The sequence below is a fragment of the Pangasianodon hypophthalmus genome, chromosome 11 (genome assembly GCF_027358585.1).
Source record: "Pangasianodon hypophthalmus isolate fPanHyp1 chromosome 11, fPanHyp1.pri, whole genome shotgun sequence".
Classification (NCBI taxonomy): Eukaryota; Metazoa; Chordata; class Actinopteri; order Siluriformes; family Pangasiidae; genus Pangasianodon; species Pangasianodon hypophthalmus.
The window spans coordinates 21,765,240-21,788,437 of NC_069720.1; the positions used below are offsets into that span (position 1 = coordinate 21,765,240).

At 39.0% G+C, this 23,198-nt stretch overlaps 1 protein-coding gene across 1 annotated transcript in view; it reads right to left on the reverse strand.

Moving 5' to 3' along the window:
- thsd7bb (thrombospondin, type I, domain containing 7Bb) overlaps positions 1-22,824 on the reverse strand; it is an 82,626-nt gene extending 59,802 nt beyond the window's left edge. Inside the window, 1 exon segment of the mRNA XM_053238379.1 lies at positions 22,531-22,824. The gene's annotated coding sequence lies outside the window, so the exon portion shown is untranslated.
- Positions 22,825-23,198: the final 374 nt, after the last annotated feature.

Sequence of the window (23,198 nt, forward strand, 5' to 3'; positions counted from 1 at the left end):
TTCAGCTTTTTCCTGTCTGCCTGCATATCACTAAAAGGCTGCAGATTGACACTTAGCATTGGCCTAGACACTCTAGGTTCACAAGATTCCCGGCAAAGCCTGAGTAATTACAAAGCTAATCATTTCAGACACAGACCCATTCACAGACACATACACAAAGAGGGAACAGGCTCTCCAAAATGTTGCCTGATTAAAACTATCAATCTTTTTTTAATTAAATTGATTTTTCAAAGAGGAAGTATCTGTCAGAAAGTTTGATTAAACAGTTTGTTTGACCAATTAAAGGGACACCTTCTTTTCATTACAGAAAGTCTCTGAATAAATATCGTTTGGGTTGGTAGGAAAGGGTAGTGCAGAGAAATGAATAAACACTGACCTGGTTTTATGGTATGCTTGTACACTACAGAAAAGGTGCCATGGGAGTAGACACCTGTTTACTCTTCAGTGCTGATATATTCTTGATTCTGATTGGTCAGATGGTGTTGATTCTGACAGCAGTGCTGATTATAAGGCAAATGACTGGTTTTTATTAATATGGGTGTTCTTCATACATTCTTGTTCCTATAGTAACAGCTTATTCACAGCAACTTGAAAGGGAGATGCTCCACATTTTAATACAATTTAAGTCTAAGAATAATAAATGGATTAAAGAAATGGGTTGTTGTTTAACAAAGAAAGACATATAATCATTTACAGTGGATATGAAAACACACCACTGCTCTACACACCCCTGTTCAAATCACAGGTTTTTGTGATGTAAAAAAAATCAAAAAAAGATAAATCACATCAAATCCTTTTCCACCTTTAATGCAATAGAAATATTTTAGTGTAAAAGAAAAAAGAAAAAAAAATACAATAAGATCAGCTGTTTCTGTAGGATTTTCTTCACATCTTCTTGGTTTCATCTGACTGCTGAAGCCATGGTCCACAAAGAGCTTACAAAGCATGTACAGGATCTCACTTGTTGAAAGATATCGATCAGGAGAGGGGTATAAAAAAATTTCCAGAACATTAGATGTATCACGGGACACATTAAAGGCCATCATCAACAAGTGGACAAAATGGAGCACAACAGTGACATCACCAAGAACAGGACATCCCTCCAAAATTTACAAAAGGACAAGAAGTAGACTTAGGAATAGTACTGGTCACTCCCTGCATGTAACAACAATCTCTCATATTCTTCACATGTCTGGACTATGGTGTAGGGTGGCTAGAGAGAAGCCCTTTCTCATGAACCCCCCAATAAAAAACAAGCAAACAAACAAACAAACAAAAAAAAACATGTGGCAAAATGTGTTATGGGCTGATGAGACCAAAGTAAAACTTTTTCGGGATAATTCTAAAAGATATGTTTGGCTCAAAAACAAGACAGCTTATCACTGAAAGAACACAATACCCATGATGAAGCATGGTGGTGGAAGCATCATGCTATGGGGCTGCTTCTCTTCAGCCTTGCCTGGGGCTCTGGTCAAGATAGAGAGAATCAGGGATTGCTCCAAATACCGATCTATTTTGTCACAAAACCTGCAGGCCTCTGTTAGATAGCTAAAGATGAAGAGAAAATGTCACCTTCCAGCATGATAACGCAATGGCTTCCGAGGAAGAAGATCAATGTTTGGAATGACTTGAAGAGGGCTTTGCACAGGATATCCCCTCACAATTTGATAGATCTACAGAATGTTTACAAGAAAGAGTGTAATAAAACTGTGAAATCAAGTGCTAAGTTGGTAGATCCTTACCCCAAGAGACTACGTGCTGTATTACAAGCAGAAGGTAATTTAAGTATTAGTTAAGGGGCGTGCATACTTACGCAACAAAGGTTATTGTAAGTCTTTCATTTTTCACGTTCCATCATGGGAAAGTTGTCAGGAGCAAGTAACAAGCAGCATTTTTTGAATTTGCAGCAAGAGAAAATGAGAGGCAGGTGAAGAAAAGAGTTTATAGCTGCTATAATAGATGTGCCGACAGGATCTAACTTGTTTTGCATCATTAAATGTAATTATAAGCTGATAAAAAGTATGACATAGTCTCTAATTAATTAAAGAATTGTAGTTGCTGGCAAATTGCTGTGATATAAGAGGAATAAAACATTTTGAGACATGCTGTTATAAGAAAATAATCAACTTCAAAGTAGAAACAATGATTATTTTCCTGTAACAGCATGTCATGTCCAATTTTTTGTTGCTTACTACTACATATAAAACATGAAAAAATGCCCCTAGCAAATAATCACAGACATTTGACCTTACTCCACACAGAATTATTAATAACATGCTCATAATATAGTCTCTCTCTCTCACTCTGTAATTTACACTATTTAAAGTGCCACCTGATTTGAGTTGAACTGAACTTAACTGCTAATATTCACCTTTCCAGGAAGACTTGTTTGCTCGTTTCTAAATACCAGAACAGGCAGCCTTTATCTAACCTCATTGTTAACACTATTGCTTTAATTAACCTGGAAGAGACTTGAATTAACCTCACATCACTGCATCTCGACTGCTGCACAGATGTTGACTCCTTATGAAAAAAAAAAAAACCCAAACAAACCAGCTCTCCTTATTAAAATAATTCACTTTCAGCGAAATGTCTTCCATCATTATATCTGCAGTGAGCTGCAGTCATGGAATACAAGAATTCAAAATATCAGTAGTAAAGATTACTGAAAGGAAAAAGAGCTCTTGTTTAGTCATGTTGTTCCTAATGATGCCAACTTTTTGTAGTCACTTAATGGGCCCTAACAAAGCCACCCTAAATAAAATAAGGAATATAATTTGATATATCTGAAGTAAAAATTAGAGATGGTGTGATGCCACTTTTTCTTTTCTGATACTGATACTGAAACTTTGAATATCAGCCAATATGCTGCTCTGGTATGAAAGATGATTAACCAATCAGGATCATGCATTTTTCTAGCTGGACTCTGAACACAGGGATGTCGAAGTGACAGCTCATGAAGTACTGGAGGGCTAGGTCAAGAGGAGGACTAGCATATTATTTTAATAATCTTCAGTGAAACTGTCATGAAGGTGTTTTCTTTTCTACACTTATTACATTTATTAATATTAATAAATGAATAAATGACTAATTCTGAATCACCACCTTCTACTACTGTCTGACATTCACCCAAAATGCATGTGTCTATTTACTTGTACAGATCATGCAGTGATTTATTAATACTATTTTTTAAGCATATTTCCTCAATGAATTCCTGACTACACCACTGCTATACTCTCACTACCATGTCTGTGTTACTATGATGAGAAATGGCAACACTGTCTAGTCAGCTGTTGTCTTCTGGCTGGATCTTGTCATTGAGGTACAGAATAGAGGAGGGGTGAGACACTGCAAAGAAAATCATTTGACTTTTAGGGGAAATCTCTGAATGGGGTTGAGATGCTGAATCAGTATCAATAAAAAAAAATCCATTTCACATCAGGTTAGTGTTAACTAGAATGTCAGGCAGTTTAAGACTTTTAGTAAAGTTATGTGTGAATGTCTGAATAGAACAAAAGTTTTCACCAGATTTAAAAAAGTTTCGGTAAAGCTATTTTTCTTTGTACTCCCATGCATATGTTGATCACCTGTGAAGTGCAAAGCATTTTCCCAATACAGCTTATTTGCATTTAGTGACGCCCATAAAACTCCATAAAAGGTCACGTGCACAGACAGCTGGGAGCATGAAATGAACAATCAGGGTGAAAGACAGAAGCGGAAGTTATTTTGACTCACCTCTTTGCCAATGAAGTATTTAATAATATTTCTGTGTAATATCAATAAAATGCACCAAATCTTGAGGCATTTGTTTATGGCTTATGGCTATATGCAGACAGACTGGTCCATCCTCCGTTGATTAGTTTTATTTGTATTAATTTACGGGTTTGTGTTGGCTCGCTTTCTTTATTTTTCATATTGTTTAATTGATGAAAATAATATAAAACAAGATTTCCTATTCATGAAATGTTCTCGATGGGACTCTTAGTCCCTGACCTAGTGAACTAGCATGAGGATGTGTTTTTGATTTGATTTTTTGACTTTAAAGCTCTTCTATAAGTCGCTCTGGATAAAGGCGTCTGCTAAATGCTCTAAATATTATAAAAATAAGCAATTTAAACTCAGTATATTCCATATATAAGAGTGCAGCAATCCATGCAAATTGTATGATTTGAAGTTGATCAAGTCGAGTTTAACATTAGTTAGTCTTATGTGTATATTTGCACACACTCAGTAGCAGGAGTAGGATACGAATGTTTTTCCGAATGTACAGGATTATCATGAATACCAAATTTCTTCTGTAAGTTCTTGAACAAACGATTTATGAATAAATCTGCTTATATCCAGCTTGATAAATAACGCCCAATTTGTTCTTTTTAGATGTTTTTTTAATAACTGTTAGAATCTTTCATCAAAAACTAGCATTTCTTACACACTCCATGTCTTTGTAGTTGTGTTGTTTCACTTCCCTTTGAAGAATCATCAATTCTTTGCCAATCCTTATAAATATTTAAACACTTCTAAAGCATGATTAATGGCTACCTACACCACTAATGTGTGATTTTAAGAGACTCGTACTATCAACTCAAGTCAGACAATATAATAGATGTGTCAGAATAATTCTATTGTGTTCTCATTGTTTATTATGTATTACTAAGAGAAACTTTAGTCAATAGGTAGAAGTTACTACATAAATAAAATATTTCTTACAGAGACACTTATTCTTGGTTAACATAACACAGACACTTATTCTTGGTTAACATAACACATACACAGCACAGCTGATCATATACAGTATGTGTCAAATAAGAGTATTTTGCAAAGTAATTGCACTATATGAGGTTCATAAATGGTCAACAAATTCATTATTATGATTCGTCATATATAATCACCCCTGACATCAAATGAACGCATACCTTAGTTTGTTTAATCACATTTTATTAGGTACCAGCTGCTACAGCGATAAACAGGATTAACCAAATAGTAATCATGCATATCCTTCATTTCTGTTTGAAAGCTACTAACCAGCTAGCTCCACTCTAAGCAAAGTGATATTGTGACAGCTAATTAAGTACTGGAGATTTACTGTAGATCTGGTAGATCTGATTTTATAAAGTAAAAATGCATCCATCCATCCATCCATCCATCCATTTTTCATACTGCTTATCCTACACCGGGTCACGGGGAGCCTGGAGAGTATCCCAGGGAACTTGGGGCACAAGGCAGGGGACACCCTGGACGGGGTGCCAACCCATCGCAGGGTGCAATCGCACACACACATTCACACACCCCAGACAATTTGGAAATGCCAATCAGCCTACAACTCATGTCTTTGTAGGTCTCCGAAGCATGGGGAGAACATGCAAACTCCGCGCACACAGGGTGGAGGCAGGATTCGAACCCCCAACCCCAGAGGTGCAGGACAAACTTGCTAACCACTTTCCTACACCTATTATTAATTTTTAATAAGGCAAAACTTGATTGACAGTAGATTGTGCCTTAAATAATTAAATGACAAATTCTGAATATGAACACCACTGCTACTACTGTCTGGCATCTACAGAAGAGGCATGAGAATGTCACATATCAGTTTTTAGATTAAAGATTTATATAGTTGCTGTTCCAGAGATGACAGTTTAAAAATATGTATGCTACTGTAAGTTATAAAATATTTATTTAGGAGGCTAGAACTGCAGATCTTTTATCATGTTTTCTGGATGACTATGCTATACAAAAACAATTTGTGTAACATTTTACTTAAGGGTGGTGTTAATAAAGCTACAGGACACCTACATAAGCCCTTCATGACAAATGATACAAACCTACACAAACATATATAAAGGCTTATTCCATCATGCTTTAGCTGACTGCTTTTGTTCACATAAACAAGTGATACACTTTTGTTGACATGTTACAAATTCCATGCTACATATGTTACTAGAAGTATACTGACCTAGTATAGTCAGGTGTCATGAAGCTCCAATACAAGTCAGCATGGAAAGTATTTACTTGATCCCTAAGTCATAACACAGGCGTAACTATATCATACACATGTCATATCTGGTGTAATATACTGTCAAAAGTTGTCATAGCCATTGATGTCCAGTAATATAAACAGTCTTCTCATCATTATCAGTAATAGTTTGCTAGGTGTGCTCTAGTATTACCCCTTAAGCTCAAAAATGTTACCTATTAGGCTAAAAAAAACAAATTGTCACTTGATCCAAATGTTATTGTCTCAAATTCCCCCTCTCGCATGCTGCTTTTGTGTCATTTTGTTTTCAGTTAACTGAATGTCCTTTTTTTTGTTGACAAGTGACGTGGTTTTGTTTTAGTTTTCGTCCTGTCTCTGCCTCTGTCATGACACTGGTTGATTACTCTAATGTGTTCACCTGTTTTGTGTCTCACCTTGATTATTTTGCTTATTTTTGCCCTGCAGTTCCTGTTCCTGGTCATAAGATGTACTTGTCTCATTAAGCCAAAGTCTTAGTTTCCTGTGTTTCCTGTTCTTATTTTCTAGTTGTACTTTCAGGTAATTATAATGATGCCTAACAGAGCACCTAACAGCGCTACCATTAACAATATCTTCTCTGGAATTCGGAAGATGAATTTTTGTGCAGACTGTTACCCCCAAGCAACACAATCATTTTTGGATTATTTGTATGGGCAGGGTTTTAAAATGTTTTCCAACTAACTCTTTCATTCTAGAAACCATTCTTCTGTGTGTGTGGTACTCCATCTGCTATAATTTCTTCTCGTGACCATGTGCATGTGTGTACGTGTGCATGTGTGTGTGTGTGTGTGTGTGTGTGTGTGTGTGCGTGCACGCATTGCAGCATGAAGTAACAGTTGACATGGTGATGAATCATGGTGTACAGTGACAAGCTAAACTGACCTTCCCTGCTGTCGAGTCAATTACTGTTCAATTAGGACACAGGGCACTGGTGGAGAGCTTGGAGCAGAAGCATATGGCAGATACACACTAACCCACTGCAGGGACGCACAGCATTATGAAAGTGCAAAGTCGAGACTTTTATTCAGACACTCAAATGAATGTGTGCTGAAGAGTGAGCAATACAGCAAAATATCATATTATAAGAACTGAAGGTGTATCACAAAGTGGAAGTCAGTTTTGCTGAGGTTTAATTTGGAAATTATTTGCTAATTTGCACAGAACTGCTATGTGAAATGATACCATATAATTCATAAGTCCAGGGATTTCTTTTTGTACTATTGAAAATAGTATGAAAATTAGCTATTTAAAAATAAATAATGGAAATCGGCTGAAATTTCAACTAGAACAGTATAGTCAATGCTGTAAAAGTGTTGATATTAACAACAATACTCTCAGGAAAGAACAGTGTGATAAAATGATCTGAATAATATTATACTGTCAGATTGCTGATCCTGAGTGCTGGTGTCTATGAGAAACACATCCCAAAGAAACACATCATAAAACCAATACAATATTTGTAATAACAATAAATACCTAATGTGCTCCAGTAACACAATAAACAAATATTTAGACATTAGGGGTGTAACGCAATGCCATTACATGTATCAGTATCTATTTAGTGCTCCAAATATTCATGTCTATATTTGTATCTCAATTCAGGTGTAAAATAAGTCATTTTTTATCCACAAATTATATTATTAAACTCCTGAGCTTCTACAGTCCCTTAGTTACGTGACTCCACTTCATAATTGGTCTCAACTAGTGATATGTGCATGTTTTGTTTTTTTTTTAATCACAGCATTATTAAATCTTTTGCTCCACTTGTTCAACTTTTTTGTTGCTTCCTTTAGTCTGAAATAGATGGCAGGCTTTCTAAAAAAAAATAGTGAGCATCCTATCCATATTTGTATTTGTATTTGTTTAGAACACTTTATGTGTTTGATCCAAATAATGTATTTGTATTTGGTTACATTTCTATTAGACATGCACCACACCACACACAAAGTGTATGAGAAGCATTTATTATCGTAGATGAAAAAAAAATTCAAAAGTTATATATGCTGTGTGGATTTATCAAGTTTCTTCAAAACAAACATAATACACTGCTAAATTGGCTGTTGATTGTGTTCTCTCTCTATAGCATAAGGCCAAAAAAGACTTTGACAGCAAAGAAGATTCAATGTTTCCCCCTTTCACATGGCTCTAGAGAAGTGACGGAAAGTGAACATTTCTTTTTATTTTGTGATATGACATTAATAACAAAAAAGACATAGCAAGAATTGGGAAAAATATTAGCACAGTGCCTATCAGAGAGATTGATTGCACATATGTGCAGCGCAAATATATAACAAGATCCCAGACTGTCCTTAGTTGAATCTAGTGTAGATTATTTGGATTAAACAAACAATGTGTACGAATACAAATACAGATATGAATAAGAGGCGCGCTGTTGTTTTTTTGTCTGTTTTTTGGGGGGGTTGAGACTAGAGGTATGCATTGGAACACAACTAAGCTGTCATATATACATTGTGTGAGTGTGAGGTTTTTACTTTTTTGTGGGATTTGAGTGGTCATATATAAAGCTCACAGGACAAAGAAAGATGTGGTGCTGTGCAAAACATTTACATAGTAACTGCCTGGTTGGGGATTATGCTGCTTTAAATTTGACTACTACTTAGGTTAAAAGTTGTGCAAGTGGGATAAAAAAAAATAGTCCTGTGCACATCACTAATTGAGACCAATTATGAGCTCAGGTAATGAGGAACTGTCAGAGTTTGAATTGACAGGCAGTACATGGGGCCAGTACATGCGAGGTGGGGCCTCCATGGATCGGACTTGATGGCCAGCACACCCCACAGATGTTCGACTGGATTGAGATCTGGGGAATTTGGAGGCCAAGTCAACACCTTGAACTCTTTTTCATGTTCCTCAAACCATTCCTGAACAAGTTTTACAGTGTGGCAGGGCGCATTATCCTGCCGAAAGAGGTCACTTCCATTAGGGAATACCGTTGCCATGAAGGGGTGTACCTGGTCTGCAACAATGTTTAGATAGGTGGTATGTGTCAAAATAGCATCCACATGAATGCCAGGACCCAAAGTATCCCAGGAGAAATCAGTGAGCCTTGGGCGCCCATGACCCTGTTGCTAGTACACCAGTTGTCCTTCCTTGGATCACTTTTGGTAGGTACTAACCACTGCATACCGGGAACACCCCACAAGCCCTGCCGTTTTAAAGATGCTCTGACCTAGTCATCTAGACATCACAATTTGGCCCTTGTCAAAGTCGCTCAGATACTTACGCTTGCCCATTTTTCCTGTTTCCAACACATCAACTTCTAGAACTGACTGGTCACTTGCTGCCTAATATATCTCAACCCTTGACAGGCGCTACTGTAACAAGATAATCAATATTATTCACTTCACCTGTCAGTGGTCATAATGTTATGGCTGATTGGTGTATACATATGTATACATATGTATGTATACATACACACACACACAGACACACACACATATATATATATATATATATATATATATATATATATATATATATATATATATATATATATATATATATGGTTGTAAGGAAATTAGCTATTTAGGTTAAGCTGATGTATTCTCCACCAAAATATGTAGGAGATTAGCAGCTATCAGCTCAAAAGGGGGAATTTGTAAACTTAATATTTTAATAGCTGATCAACTATTCGTCCAGCGATAAGTTGAAACAAGTGTATTTATTAATTGTGTATGGGATATTACCTCCGTGGCCACCAGCAATAGTATCCTAAATATAGCGAAACACTATATTAAGAGCACAGTAACAAGATTGGCAGTTTAAGGCAATAAATTTGAAGCACAGAGACACAAGACACTGGCCTTCAAAAATCAGACGAGACTTTATTACTATTCTAAAACACAGAAACTAATCTAACACACACATGTAAACAGGGGTGAAAATGGCTTTGAAAAGAGAGTGAATGAAATTCCAAATTTCTAGCAGTTTCTCAGACCATGACCTGAACGAACCATCAACTTATCAGTTTAATTTAACATTCATTTTGTTTAGAAGGGCTTGAAACTTAAATGCACCAGTTCAGCGAGAATCTGGAGGTACTATACTTGCGTTTGTGTTGCCAGGGATTCCCTCATTGCATTGTTGTTTGGAAGGAGTTTCCGGCGATGTTGATTGGTCTGCGGTCTGGTTGGCCTTATGTAGCATTTCGAAAGACCAATGAGGAAGATAGGGACGCTGCACGGGACTGAGGCACTATAAAGGATGATATAAATCAGTGCTGATGCACAGCGAATCTGGAGTGGATAGGGTAGATTGTGGCTGGCCAAGCCACAGCCCTAGGGAAACATGAACAGGCCTGGTTACCCGGGTAGGGCAGATCTAGCGGCACTGTCCTGGTGGAAAACCCCGATCCGGCTCTCTGGAGCCAGCTTCCCATGCAGTAGCACCTTTGACCACCTGTTGGAGGGGGCCTCACCTCGTCCCTCCTCTGGATGCTCCAGGATGCTCGCTCCATAGCCGATTATACCTCCTAGTTGAAAGATGAGCTCACTGCTTGTGATCGTCTCTGGGACCTAGAGGCCCTGTATAGCCTCCCTGTCTGCCTCGACAATGTCTACAGGAGCGACAGTTGAAGCGCCGGTCAAATAGGGCAATCCAGCCTGAGTGTGTTTTCAGGTGGGCCCTTCTAGCTTCCCCGGGGGTCCCAAATCACTGAAGACCCCACTAGAACCAGTTGGGTGCTGCTGCTATACCACGGGAAGAAGGGCTTGCTTGCCATGACCCACAATCGTCTCAGGGCTATGGGCAGTTGGGCCAGTGCCAGGCCTTCTGCCCACACTAACCTTTAATAGACATGGGCCCTTCCAGATAGAGGGGTCTGGGTTGGTCGTAAATGCGGCCCCTCACACTTCTGGCCTCTTTCTTTCTGGCCACCCTTTTTTGGGGTGAGGGCAAACAGGTGGGCCTCCAGGTTTTTATTGATTCAGGGGCCGCAGGCAGTTTCATTGATGAAGGCTTGACCCACAGTCTGGAATTGCCCCTGGGTTCCTAGTGATGTATAGGGCCATGCGCTCAGTGTGGCACCGTATGTGTAAGGTGAGGGGTGCCATATGGGTGGTTAAGGGCCAAGAGGGCAGTGGTCGCCTATCCAGATCAGAAACAAGCTTCATCCTGCGTTTCCCCTGGTTGCGGCAGCATAACCCCTGGATTGATTGGCTCACTGGTTCAATCTCCTTATGGGGCTCCCAATGCCCCCAGAGTTGCCTTAGGGGCACATACAGCTCCCCTCCACACACCCCCGGGGGCAGGTTATTTTCCCTTTTCCCCCTCAGAGCATAAAGCCATGGATGAATATATCCAAGAGGCTTTATCTCTGGGGTTTATTCACCCATTCACTTTACCAGCCAGCACAGGCTTCTTCTTTGTTAAGAAATGAGATGGGAGCCTGTGCCCCTGCATAGATTATTGCAGTTTAAATGTGGTGACCCAAAAGGACTGACACCCCCTGCCCTTGATGAGCTCGGCCTTTGACCAACTACAACGGGCCAAGGTCTTCTCTAAACTAGACCTGCACAGCGTGTATAACTTGGTTCGCATCAGGGCAGGGGATGAAGGGAATACCGCATTTATCACACACTCGGGGCATTATGAGTACCTCATAATGCCCTTCAGCCTAATGAATGCCCCCGCAGCCTTCCAGTGCTCCATAAAAGAGGCCCTCCGTGAGACGTTGAACCACTATGCCTTTATCTACCTTGACAACATCTTAATCTTTAGCAACTCGCCGGCTCCTTCAGCTCCTCCTCCAAAACCACCTATATGTCAAACTTGAGAAGTCGCAGTTTCATGTCACCACTATCTCCTTCTTGGGCTTTATCCTATCTTGTGAGGGGTTGAGTATGGACCCAGTTAAGACTAAAGCAGTCAAGGAGTGGCCTCAGCCCACCTCAATCCAGGTAGTCCAGCAGTACTTGGGTGGGTGCGGTACTTTCCCAACAGTCAGCGCCTAAAAAGGAGTTGCACACCTGTGCATAATTCTCTCACTGGCTAACTGCACCAGAGAGAAACTATGACATATGGTACCGTGAGCTCCTGGCTGTTAAGTTGGCCTTGGAAGAGTGGAGGCACTGGCTGGAGGTGTCCAAGCATCCATTCCTCATTCTTATGGACCACAAGAACCTGACATATACCCAGCAGGCCAAGCAGCTGAACCAGTGACAGGCTAGGCCTGTTCAGCTCCTGGTTCTATTTCATTGCAGACTTATTGTCCCAATGTTTGTCCAACTGCAGGTCCTCTCCTGGGGCCACACCTCACCCTTTGCTGGGCACCCTAGTGCCCTTAGAACCTTGGAGTTCTTGTAGCGTCAGTTCTGGTGGCCTGCAATGGATAAAGACATCAGAACCTATGTCTCGGCCTGCCAGATCTGCCCCCGAAATAAGGAACCTCGAACCCATCCACAAAGTCTACTTCCCACCCTCCCCATACCATCTCGTCCATGGTCACACTTCTCCCTGGACTTTATGACTGGCCTACCAGTGTCCCGGGGGATGGGGGCCGATACTTGTTGTGGTGGACAGGTTCTTGAAGGCCTGTACATTTATTCCGCTGTCTTAACTCTCCTCTGCCACTTTCCACATCTCCAGACTCAAGCTGGTCCTCTGTTGACAGCTCCCGCTGAGCTGGCCCTGCCCCCTCCCCATATCATAGATGGATCCACAGCCTTTACAGTATGGCGGATCTTAGATTCTCACTGCCGCCAGAGGGGCATCCTGTATGTAGTTGACTGGGAGGAGTACGACCCGGAGGAGCTCTCTTGGTTCCCAGCACTACACATCCTGGACCCAGAGCTTATCAGGCACTACCGCAGAAACTGGGCTGTGGGCTTAGAAACGTTCCCCGGGGGGTAGTATAATGTCGCGGGTGCCTTCTCAGGCAAATCTACAGCCACCTGCATGGTCCTTTATAACACCTCAGTCCTGAGCAGGTAATCAGCGCTGATGCGTGGCAACTGCGCACACCGCTACTTAAACCCCAGGGTTTTGTCAGTCCGCTTGTGGACATAGTCTGCGCCACATATCGGCACGGTATTATCGTAATTTCATTATCTTCCTAAATCTTCACTCCAATATTTTTAGCGCAGGATTTAGAGAAAATTTATTGAGGTTCAGGACTAGAGTCAGGTGCCTTATTTATTATATTGAAGCTCTACCAAGGGGCGATTTACCCTGGTTCAGCAAGAGACTTTCCTTGCTGAACCATTAGTTAAGCCGTGACATGTGGACACCTCTCCCTCATCTCTGCGGCTTTTATATTTGGCTTCTTGTCGGCTCGCCACTTCCCTTATACACACTCTCATCACATGTTCTTATCCTGGCAAGTAGCGTAGTGGTTAGCACACTGGTTAACTCTAGCTCCCTGGTTTGTGCCCTGCTGCTGCCATCTTTATTTGAGGTCACATCTTGTCCAGATTCATAATTTGGTTCTTTATTTCTTTATTTCTTTCCATCTTTTATCCATTTGGATAGCAGGCCCTGGTTGGCAATGATTTGCAAATCATTTAAGCCCTATATTTAATTGAAAATAGTATAAAGACAATATATCAAATGTTGAAACTGAGAAATTTTATTGTTTTTTGAGAAATATATGAAAAAACTCTGTGAAAGACTGCGTGGGCAAATAGTTCAACGATTTAAGAATAATAGTTCTCAGTGTAAAATTGCAAAGAATTTGGGGATCTCAACATGTACGGCACATTAAAGGATTTGGAGACTTTGGAGAAATGTCTGTATGCAAGGGACAAGGCCAAAAACTAATATTGAATGGCTGTGATCTTTGGGACCTCAGGCAGCACTGCATTAAAAACAGACACAATTCTGTAGTGGAAATCACTGCACGTGCTCAGGAACACTTCCGAAATCCACTGTGAGTGAACATAGTTCATTGCTGCATCCAAATATGCAATTTAAAACTCTATCATGCAAAGAAAAAAACATATATAAACAAGATCCAGAAATGCTGCCACCTTCTCGGGACCTGAGCTCATTTAAAATGGACTGAGGCGAAGTGGAAAACTGTGTTGTGGTCTGACGAATCAAAATCTGAAATTCTTTTTAGAAATCATAGATGCTGCGACCTCAGGACTAAAGATGAGAGGGACCATCTGGCTTGTTATCAGCACACAGTTCAAAAGCCAGCATCCGTGATGGTATGGGGGTGCATTAGTGGCATGGGTAACTTGCACATCTGTGAAGGCACCATTAATGCGGAACGACATATACAGGTTTTGGAGCAACAAAAAATGTATATGGACACAACATATTTGGAGCCTTCAGGGAAGGCCTTGCTTATTTCACCAAGACAATGCCAAAGTACATTCTGCATGTTTTACAACAACATGACTCCATAGTAAAAGAGCTGTTGAGTAGCTGAAATCTTATATCAAGCAAGAATGGGAAAACAATTCGCTTTCAAAACTACAGCAACTGGTCTCCTCAGTTACCAAAAGATTACAGAGTATTGTTAAAAGAAGGGGTGATGCAACACAATGGTAAACATGCCTCTGTCCAAACTTTTTTTGAAATGTGTTGCTGGCATCAAATTCAAAATGAGCATATATTTTTCAAAAAACAATAACATTTCTCAGTTTCAACATATGATTCTTTGTCTTTGTACTATTTTCAACTAAATCTGGGTTTAAATGATTTGCAAATCATTGCACTCTGTTTTTATTTACACTTCATTCAAACAATCTATACCTATTAATAAGCATATTAAAAAACATGTTGTTTACCAATGAAAAGAGTATAATAGTTGATAGGGAGAAGTTTTTTTGTTAGGAGGCATTTATTTAACATTTATGGAAAGAACCTCGAGAAAAAATGCTTGTCATTTTGTCATGTTACCGAGAAACTGGAAAGTGCAAACCCCTCTGTCTTGAAGATTTGAGTCTCACAGATGTTCCATTGCATTAAACATTTTAGCACAATGGGTTGTAAATTAATAAATTCAAAATTGTAATTGATGGCAAATCGATGTGGTCTAAAAGAAATCTCTGACAAATGCAAAACAACTCAATTTTAAAGTATGGATTTCTTTTTTGTTTATAGTTTTTTAAAAAAATTATTATTATAGTGGCAGTTGCAGTTTTTAAAAATCCTGAAATTTGGGGTGGTGTAGCTCCCTCAGCATCCCTCTTTCCTGCATCCTTAGTTTTAGGCCATGCCCACCTCAGGTTTAAATCCGGAAACAGATACAGGTATAAATATTTGGAGCACTAAACAGATGCAGATACATATACAGATAGTGTCACTGTGTTACACAACTAATCTAGAGACCATAATTCTTATAAACACAAACCCAAAACCACACAAACATTTTATCTCAGCAGAAATGTATTTACCATGCGGTAAATCCCTTTCCTGATCTGTTGCGGTCTGATGTTAACAATGTAAAACAAGTGGGTGAGAAACACGGTCAAATAATCAATGGTAGACGATTGCACTTTTGGTTAACTGTTTCCTATAGAGTATTAAAGATTATGTGATTGTGAATTACATTGGGAACTAATGATCTGAAAGATTTGGTTTTATGAGCAGAGTTTTGGGCAATGGGCTTTGTCACTTGGAAAGCAAGCAGGGGTTCAGGAACACATGTCTAGAGAGCATAGAGAAAAATGCAGCTTTATTTAGACATAAATGAAATATTTCAATTATTTAATCACTAAAATATTTTGCTCCTTGTGCAGGAGGATGCAGCATGCCATCTTCAGGAATTAATTAGGGTCTGAAGTTAACTATGCGTCAACTCAATGAAATGATCCAGGTTGTAGTAGTCACAATAATTCAAGACAGACACCATTACAGTAATAACTAAAAAGAGACCATGTGATCAAGCCACAGGTTAGTCAGAAATTCACATTTAAATGCAGAGTGATAACAATAATACTGGTGGTGAACGATGATATCAGTAACTTCCACTTCAACCATACAACTTTACACAAGCTTTGTGTAATATACCATTCCATATACTGTCGAATAATGTAGAAGCTTTAAATCTCAGCACGTTTATTTGAGACAGGATCAGAGAACCATCAAAAAAAGGAGTTTGTATTTAGACATAGAGAACTTGAGAAAGTCTGAGAGCTATAGACTTTGTGTCAAAGACAAATATTGCTGCATGAAAATTTATAGCAAGTGGCTTATAGAAGAGGGAAGTCAAGAACTATAACTCCTTACGATAAAATTACGCCTTCAGATTTTCTACATAAATATAAAGTTCTTAATATAGACTGGGTTAGCAACTTTGAGAAAGAAATCTTTTGACTAATTAACAACCAGGCATATGGCGAAATGTTTACAGAGACATAGTACCAAATGAGTATAAAGAAGCTATTAAAAACATGAAAAATATAAGAAAACCTAAGATATGTGATATGGCTAACATCTGTCAGAAGACTCACAGTCAGTACAGTAGCTGTTTCATTAAAATGACCAAATGTCCAATGTCTAATTTTAACAAAGATTAAAGACTTGAACATTTCCTTGTGTAAACTTATCTTGCCATTTCTTCTGGGAAGAAATGAATCTTGTAGATATTAATATGAAAACTATTTTGTGTGAGATCTTTGATAGCGCTCTGCCACAACAGGAAAAAAAAAGGTCTATGGCTGGTGATTTGCATTTGCACCCAAACTATGGAAAATAAGGACATAGATGACAGTAGACTAACAATTTATATGTAATAATTCTGTAGACAGATTAATAATGGCTAAAAGGAAGAAAGTCTATTGATAGAGTATTGGAATGATGGGAAATTTTTTAATTGTACATTTAAGCCTATTTTGTGGTCTTGTGCTAATGTTTTAGATTTTGTAGTGTCTTACAGTGAATAAAGTTTATTAAATTTAAAAAAGGAAGTGACTGCGAGTCCATGATGTGACTCAATCAACCCATACCTGTCAATCATATCATGCTCTGATGTGTATGTATATGTTGTGTATCATGCTCTGATGTGTATGTATATGTTGTGTATCATGCTCTGATGTGTATGTATATGTATATGTTTTCAGCTAACTGTATCTGGAGAATATGCTTTTAAAGTGCTTTGCTGGCTTGTTTTATTAACAGTGATAAGGCTTGATGGCAGTGCTGCCTCTTTGGCCATCACAGTGTGCTGTCTTGGTCTTCCGAAGGAGTATTTCAGTGAACCTGATGTTCCTGTGGTGTTTGAAAGAGCCCATGTTGCATAGGATATTATGTGCATCATTACAGCTGTGTCGCAAAGCATTTTTAAGGACGTGGGTCCATGCCACTGTGGCCGTCATATAGTTTTGATGACATTTTAGACATCCAGTGTTTTAAAATGTAGATGCAGATCTTGCATAATTAAAACTAGCACTGGCACTGAGTGTGTGACAATGTGTGTGTGTTTTGGCTTGTGCTTGAGCCCCACGGGCAAGGCTTCGTAATGAGGCTAATTAGCAGATTAAAAGATATGCTCTAGACAAGCTCTTGAGAATAGCAATGAGAGCTAGTGGTACACACAAAAACACACAGCTCTCCCTCCCTTGTTTTCTTAGCCTACAGGTCATAACAAGTGGTTAGTTGGCCTGACATGAATTCGGTCGCAACTATGCTTGTTAACTCTTGCCGTTTCTTTTGTTTAAAAAAAGGAAAAAGGGAAGAAGTAGAAGAAACAGAAGGACTGACCACAGGAGGGTTTGCATGACCACACTCTCTTCATGTTTTACTTCTAATTTGTGATGTGGTATGTATAGATTGTGAATATCCTTGAGGAGATGAAGTAATTTTCTACTTCAAGACTGAAGGTTTTTTACTGCGTGGGATTTTTTACTGAAAATATATTCAAATGGTAGATTTCTAAAGGTCACTTGCATTTAGTTATTGAAAAGCAATCATTTTCTCAAAGTAATGAACTTTATGATGATCATAATGGAAATCATCATCAATGGATCTGCTGAACGTGTATAAAAAGATTAAAAAAAAACCCCTTAATTTAGTATATGGGTGATTGATTGATACATGCACGTTTTGTACAGTATGTACTTGTTATCCTAAATAATTTCTCCTGTTCTCGATATACATTGCTTTCACTATGTTGACATGTGTGCGTTTTTTTTTGTTAACTGTTTGTTAACAAACCAGCATTTATGTATAGCTGTATATCTATGTATATCTAGCACAAATTCTTCTACAGACTTCAGTGATAATATAAAACTGCCATAACATTCTACTGTTAATGAATAGACAATGAATTAAAAAAAAACATATTTAAGTTTATTACTTATGCAGATTGTACTGCAAATGACAGAATATATTCATAGCAACTTATAGAGAGATATTCCATAAGCCACTAGACACATATCAAGCAACATATTACACAACACTGCTCACATCTTGTTATTTTATTAATCAAATCTAACAGAAATTGCATTTTAATCAGTCAATCAATCAATTATCAAATATGAATTACCAATTAATTTATTTGGTATCTGTCAATTGTTGGCAACATGTTGAGGAACACTAGAGAGATTGTGGTAAATGGATGAGGTAGGCAGGATGAATGAGCTCTGAGGTCACTAGTGACCCATAATATGCAGTCAAGGGAGAAAATGACAAACAAATGCTATCAGAACTTTGCTTCACTTTAAAACTATAAGAACTACATTCTATAAATTACTCCTCTTGAATAATATCATTGATCAATGCACCAAATTCATTCATTCATTCATCTTCAGAAACCACTTAAACCCATTCAGGGTCACAGTGGATCCAGGAATGCTGGGCGTGAGGAATACACTCTGGATTGTACAACAGCCCATCGCAGATCATCATGCAAACACACATTCACACCTAAGCGTGTCTAATCCATCAACAGGCATGTTTTTGGAGAGGTGGGAGAAAATTGAAAACCCAGAGGAGACCCACAGAGACACCATACACAGAAATTCTACACAGACAGTAACCTGAGCTCAGGATCAAACAGGGGACCCTGGAGCTGTGAGTTGTCAGTGCCACCCACTGCACCACCGTGCTAAGCCCCAACTCATCTATTAAAAAAAATTTACGATCAGCTCAGAACGAGGAAATAATTTGATTTAAAACAATATAAAGATTCTGTGGCCCTGAGCAAAATTGGCGGTGCTGTCTGGGTGGTATGGGTGGCATACTCTCTCTCCCCTGTCAGTCACAGTGACACTAGCCAATCATGTATGGCTGTGAGCTCATGTATATAGAAGAGGGCAGATGCCTTTGTGATGCAGCATGAGCAGAATTTCAAATAGATAAGGTTGACTGGCTTCACTCCACAGATTTTTACTTGGATTCAGGTCTGAGCTCTGACTAGGTCATTCAAAAACATTGGTCTTCTTTTGGTTAGGCCATTCCTTTGTTGATTTAGGTCCACCTTGATAAAATCCCCAGTTCTGGCTGAAGAAAAGCCCTAAAGCATGATGCAGCCACCGCCATGCTGCACCATGGGTATGGTGTTCTTGGTGTTCTCTGGGTTATTGATCAGAAGGTCGGGAGTTCAAGCCCCAGCATGCTGGGTTAGGGGCAGTCGTGGCCTAATGGTTAGAGAGTTGGATTTACAACCCGAAGGTTGTATACGAATTATTATATCTTTTGGAATTAATTTCATCAGACCATAATACATTTTGCCATGTGGTTTGGGGTGATTTAGTTGGGCTTGGATGTTTTTTGTGAGAAAGAGCTTCCATCTAGCCACCCTATCTCATAGCCTAGACATATGAAGAATACAAGAGATTGTTGTTACATGCAGAGAGTAATCAGTACTTGCCAGATATTCCTGCAGCACCTTAAATGTTGCCGTAGGTCTCTTGACAGCCTCCCTGGTAAGTTTTTGTCTTGTTTGTAAATTTTGGAGGGAGGTCCTGTTCTTGGTAATGTCACTGTGGTGCTCCTTTTTCTCAACTTGTTGATGATAGCCTTCACGGTGTTCCATGGTACATCTAATGTTTTGGATATTCTTTTATACCCCTCTACTGATCGATATCTTTCAACAAGTGAGATCCTGTACATGCTTTGTAAGCTCTTTGTGGACCATGGCTTCAGCAGTCAGATGAAACCAAGAAGATGTGAAGAAAATCCTACAGAAACAGCTGATCAAAATAATTTCACTGATGGTAATTACTTTTGAACATGAGATTAAATGTGATTGGTTCATTCTGGACACAATTATAAAAGGGCGTGCACACTTACACAACCAGGTTATTGTAACTTTTTTTATTTTTCCTATTTTTCCGCTAAACTGTTTCTGATTGTTTTTCACTTCATTTTTATATGTTGTAATTTCACATTGAGTGTGGAAAAACTTCTGATATGATTTATCTTGGTTTCATTTTTTTTTTACTTCACAAAAACCTGTCATTTTAACAGGGGTGTGTAGACTTTTTATATCCACTGCATCTATCCCTCAAACATAGGAGCAGGTAGTAAACTCCAAAGCATGATTTATGATGGTGACAATTGTTGTGTGTTCAAATAACATGGTGGCACTTTTGATTGAGAAGAAGAAGATTTTGCAATTGTAGCTGCCTCTTCTGAAAAAGATTCTACAAACTTATTTGAGAGCATGAGTCAAAGCTTTTGAACTTTAATCAGCTTTCTGAATGCTTCTCTAAGTGGTCCTCTATTACAATTCAATTAAAATGTATTAATTAAATGTATTTTTACAATGTATTCAATATATTGAAGTTACAAGTCAGTTGAAGTCCCTAAACACTGATTATGTATAAACAGGTCAGTTGTACTGATTTGAAAGAGAAAAGTGGCTCCAATCCACCATATTTTCAGACTATTTTAATGATGGAGTAGCAGTGATAAACAGTACATTATACAGCAGTTCTGGTCCACTAATCTGATTGGTCTAGCAGTGTTCCAAGAGTGCTTGTATTTTCTATAAGTGCACTGGGATGTTTTACTGTGTGTATCTCTCCTCTCCTCTGTGTTCGCCATGTAAAATTCCACTAGTTCGAAAACCGTTACAAAAGTAGAGTTAGCAACATCATCAGCAGAAAATTTCAAACAATAACTTTTGACTTAAAGTATGAAAGCTCATCAGATGAAGATGAAAAGAAAGAAAAGAAGCCAATTTTACTGGAAACACCTTTAACGGGAACGTACAAATCAACGTGAGCTAGCTAGCCAGCTAGCCGATGTGTTATAAAGTGAATATGGCTTCTTTGGGATCTATTTCCACTAGAGGAGCAAAAATAAACAGAACATTTGCCCATATTGTGTCTGAAATATCACTAATTTGATATTAGTTTCTTGTTTATAGAACCGTTTGTGGAAGCCAAGTCCCCTGCCAGCCTCCACCAGACTCAACATCAGGCCTTCCTCGAGCTGCTCACAGAGCAGGAGCAGCATTTCCAGGCCCTGCTCCAAGCCCAGGAGGAGGACTGGCAGGTGCTTCGGAGCCTGGTCCAGCGGGCGGGTACTCCAGCAGCGGCCCCTTCGGCTGCCGCGGCCACGCCCCCGCTTCCACACTGCTGTACGAGAGCAGTATTGCATTCGCAATTGTGCAGTGAAACTGAATATCGACATGCACTTATACTGCACACCTCCTTGTGTGATATTGTTTAATTTTTATTTTCATCCATCATAGATAGATAAATGACTATTTAGAAGCTGCTTGCTTTGAAAGGAACGGCAGGTCCACCTCACTGTGAGAAATGCAGCTACACTAATAGATACTCTACCACTACCACTCTCTGTGAAAAGCACATCTGAGGATAGGGTGTGAGACAAACTGTTGGAGCTCGCACCTATTTCACACAATTCTACCATCCAATCAGAGGGAATGCTTTCAGTGAACAACTTTTCTAAACCCATTCAAAGTGCTTTTCCAATGCTCAGAAGGTATCAGAAGCATGTTCAGATGGAAGTACGTGATCAACAACGAAACATGTTGGAAAATTCAATGAGGATTCAATTAGGAAGGAAAATAAAGAAGCAACATGTCTTGCATTGAGAATCTTAACCTCCCAGGAGCTATTTAGTCCAGACTCGATATGACACATACCTGATTCCTGCAACTATCTACCTTTCCTATCAGTTTCAGAGAAGTTAATAAATAATTCACTGTAGTTTCTAAATGTGCTTCGAGATGAATAATAACCTTGGGTAATTTCTAACTAGTGCAGCATGACAAAGACATGAATTACCCAGTCTGAGCTATAAATAAGTCATTATATTACAGTTATTAATATCCAAATATTGACATCTAAGTATTTAAACTGTTGCAAATTATTATTGACATTCGATCATGGCTGTTGTTTCATATCTTTTTCTAAAACTGCACATTTTGGCTCTGTACTTATTATTTAATTAGCATGTTACACTTCTCAACTGTTCTTCTCATAAACTCCACTAGTTAACTTCACACCAATGCAGAACGCTCAAGCAAAAACCAGCAATATCTGCACAAATGCAACAGAAAAGCATAGTGTAAGCATCAGCTTCCCAAAACGCCACACACACACACACACACACACACACAAGCTTCACATTCTTACCTGTCCTGGAGCTTTTCCTGGTACCGTTTCCTACTTTAAGAAGGTGTGTGAAATGAGTGAAAGGAACAAGGAGGATGGACAGAAAGATAGAGACATAGAGGGAGAAGGAGCTGAATGAGGCAGATGGAGATGTGAGTCAAGAAATCAGGCTCGCTTGGCTGTAAGGACAAAGTAGTGAAGGCGAGGATCCGTGTGGGTGTGTGTCAGCGAGAAGATGCAGAGCGTAGTGGCAGCTTCACTACGAAGCTTTCTCTCGTTTCCTTCCTATCTCCCCACTCAGTTTCTCTCCCTCCCTCTCCCCTCTCTCTTTCTGTCTTCCCCTGCTCACACTCCCTGACATCATTTTGAGTAATATAGCACCATTCACACCATGCACTGTGCCCACTTAAGGGCTTTGGGCACTTAAGGGCTTTTGTACTCACTGCAATCTTCTTAATAGATTACTATGCCCTGAAAGTAATATAAAAATAAATCTGGTCATCACACCTGCAAGCTTGTATGAAACGAACAAATAAAGACATACATACATACAGTGTAATATAATATAATAATCTGTTATATACTGTAATAGTCTCTTGATATTGATGGAGTTAAAACTTGATAGCATTCATGAATAAAGTATGGTTATGGTCATGAAATGATCCCCATCCCTCCATTAGCTGTACTTT